The following is a 3,466-nucleotide window of genomic DNA, read 5'->3' on the forward strand; positions in this document are numbered from 1 at the left end:
GGATATCTTGGACTGATCTGCCAAGTAGGTAGCTCTCTGTATATTAACATATTGGACTTATCTGCCATGTAGGTGGCTCTTAGTATATGGACACGATGGACACATCTCCCATTTAGCTAGTACTCTGAATATGGTCATGTTGGACTACTTGGCCATATAGCCAGCTCTCAATATATGGACATGTTGGACACATCTGCCGGCTAGCTCAAACTCTGTATATGGGAATGTTGTACTACTGTGCAATGAAGCTAACTCTAGGTATATGGACAAGTTGTACTCATGCGCCTTGTAGATAGAATTCTGTATATGGAAATGTTGCACTACCCTAACATGCAGCTAGCTCTGTATATATGTACATTTTGGACTCGTCTGCTGTGCAGCTAACTCTCTGTACATGGCTATGTTGGACTCATCTGCCAAGTTGGTAGCTCTCTGTAGATGAACATATTGGACTTGTCTGCCACGTAGCTAGCTCTCAGTATATGGACACTTTGGACTCATCTGCTGTGTAGCTTGAAATCTATATATGGAAATGATGCACTATTCTGACTTGTAGCTAGCTCTCCGCATTTGGACAATTTGGATTCGTCTGGCATGTAGCTGCCTCTCTGTATATGAACATATTGGATTTGTCTGCCATGTAGGTCGCTCTAAGTATATGTACATGTTGGGGCGAGAACTCTGTATATGGAAATGTTGCACTACTCTGCCGTGCAACTAGCTCTCTGTATTTGGACATTTTGGACTCGTCTACCATGTACCTAGCTCTCTGTACATGGATATGTAGGACTGGTATGCCTGGAGGTAGCTCTCTGTATATGAACATATTGTAATCGTTTGCCATGTAGGTGGCTCTCAGTATATGGACACATTGGACACATCTGCCATGTAGATAGTACCCTCAATATGGACTTGTTGGACTACTCGGCCATGTAGGTAGCTCTCAATATATGGACACGTTGGACACATCGGCCATGCAGCTAGAACTCTGTATATGGAAATGTTACACTACTCTGCCATTTACCTAACTCTTTGTATATAGATATGTTGGATTCATGAGTCTGGCAGCTAGAACTCTGTATATGGAAATGTTGAATTACCCTGCCATGTAGCTAACTCTCTTTATATGTGCATGGATATTTGGACTGATCTGCCATGTAGGTAGCTCTCAGTATATGGACACGTTGGACACATCTGTCATGTATCTTGAAGGCTGTATATGGAAATCTTGCACTAAGCTGCCCTATAGCTAGCTGTATGTATATGAACATATTGAACTTGTCTGCGATGTATCTAGCATTCAGTATATCGACATGTTGGACACATCTTCCATGTACTTAGAACTCTGTATATGGAAATGATGCACTAATCTGTCATGTAGCTAGCTCTCTGTACATGGATATGATGGACTGATCTGCCAAGTAGGTAGCTCTCTGTAGATGAACATATTGGACTTGTCTGTTCTGTAGGTGGCTCTCAGTATATGGACATGCTGGACTCATCTGCAAGGTAGCCAATGCACTGTACATGGACATATTGGACTACTCTGCCATGTAGCTAGCTCTCAGTTCATGGACACGTTGGGCACATCTGTCATGTAGCTAGTGCTCTGTATATTGAAATGTTGCACTGCTCTGCCATGCTGCTAACTTTCTGTATATGGAAACATTGGACATATCAGCCATGTAGCTAGAACTCTGTATATGAAAATGTTGCACTTCCCTGCTCTGTAGCTATCTCTCTGTATAAGGACATTTTGGACTTGTCTGCCATGTAGCTAGCTCTCTGTACATGGATATGTTGGACTTATCTGCCAAGTAGTTAGCTCTCTGTATATGAACATATTGGTCTTGTCTGCCTTGTAGCTAGCTCTCAATATATTAACACGTTTGACACATCTGACATGTAGCTAGATCTCTGTATATGGAAATTCTGCACTACTTTGCCATGTAACTATCTCTCAGTATATGGACATGTTGGACACATCTGCCAGGTAGCTCTTTCTCTGTATATGGAAAAGCAGCATACACTGCCATGTAGCTAGCTCTCATTATATGGATATTTTGGACTCGTCTGCCATGTAGCTAGCTCTCTGTACATGGATATGTTGGACATATCTGCCATATAGCTAGTTCTATGTATATGAACATATTGCACTTGTCTACCATGTAGCTAGGTCTAAGTACATGGACACATTGGATACATCTGCCATGCAGATAGAACTGTGTATATGGAAATGTTGCACTATTCTGCCATGAAGCTAGATCTCTGTATATAGACAAGTTGGAGTCATATGTTTTGTAGCTAGAACACTGTATTTGGAAATGTTGGACTGCCCTGCCATGTAGCTAGCACTCAGTATATTGACATTTTGGACTCGACTGCCATGTAGCTAGCTCTCTGTACATGGATTTGTTGGACAGACCTGCCAAGTAGGTAGCTCTCTGTATATGAACATATTTTACTTGTCTACCATGTAGATAGGTATAAATACATGGACACGTTGGACATATCTGTCATGTAGCTAGAACTCTGTAAATGGAAATGTTACAGTACTCTTACATGTAGCTAAGTCTCTGTATATAGACAAAATGGACTCATCTGCCTTGTAGCTAGAACACTGAATATGGAAATGTTGCACTACCCTGCAATATAGCAAGCTCTCGATATGGAAATTTTGGATTCATATGCCATGTAACTAGCTCTCTGTACATGGATATGTTGCACTGATCTGACAAGTAGGCACTCTCTGTACATGAACATATTGGGCTTGTCAGCCATGGAGCTACCTCACAGTATATTTACACTTTGGACACATCTGCCATGTAACTAAAAGTCTGTAGGTGGAAACGTTGCATTACTCTGCCATGTACCTAGCTCTCTGTATATAGACAAGTTGGATTCATTTGCCTTGTAGCTAGAACTCTGTATATGAAAATGTTGTAATACCCTGCCATGTACCTAGCTCTCTGTATATATACATTTTGGACTCATCTGTTATGTAGCTAGCTCTCTGTACATGGGTATGGTGGACTGATCTTCCCAGTAAGTAGCTCTCTGTATATTAACATATTGGACTTGTCTGCCATGTAGGTAGCTCTCAGTATATAGACATGTTGGAGTCATCTGCCATGTAGCTTGAACTCTGTATATGGAAATGATGCACTACTCTGCCATGTAGCTAGCTCTCTGTACATGGATATGTTGGACTGATCTGCAAAGGAGTTATCTCTCTGTATATGAACATATTGGACTTGTCTTCCATGTAGCTAGCACTCAGTACATGAACATGTTGGACGCATCTGCCATGTAGCTAGTATGCTGTATATGGACATGTTGGAATACCCTGCCTTGTAGCTAGTTCTGAGTATTTGGACACGTTTGACACATCTGCCATGTAGCTAGTAACCTGAATATGGACATGTTGGACTACTCTGCCATGGAGCTAGCTCTCAGTATATGGACA

The sequence above is a fragment of the Chrysochloris asiatica genome, unplaced genomic scaffold, assembly GCF_000296735.1.
Source record: "Chrysochloris asiatica unplaced genomic scaffold, ChrAsi1.0 scaffold00152, whole genome shotgun sequence".
Classification (NCBI taxonomy): Eukaryota; Metazoa; Chordata; class Mammalia; order Afrosoricida; family Chrysochloridae; genus Chrysochloris; species Chrysochloris asiatica.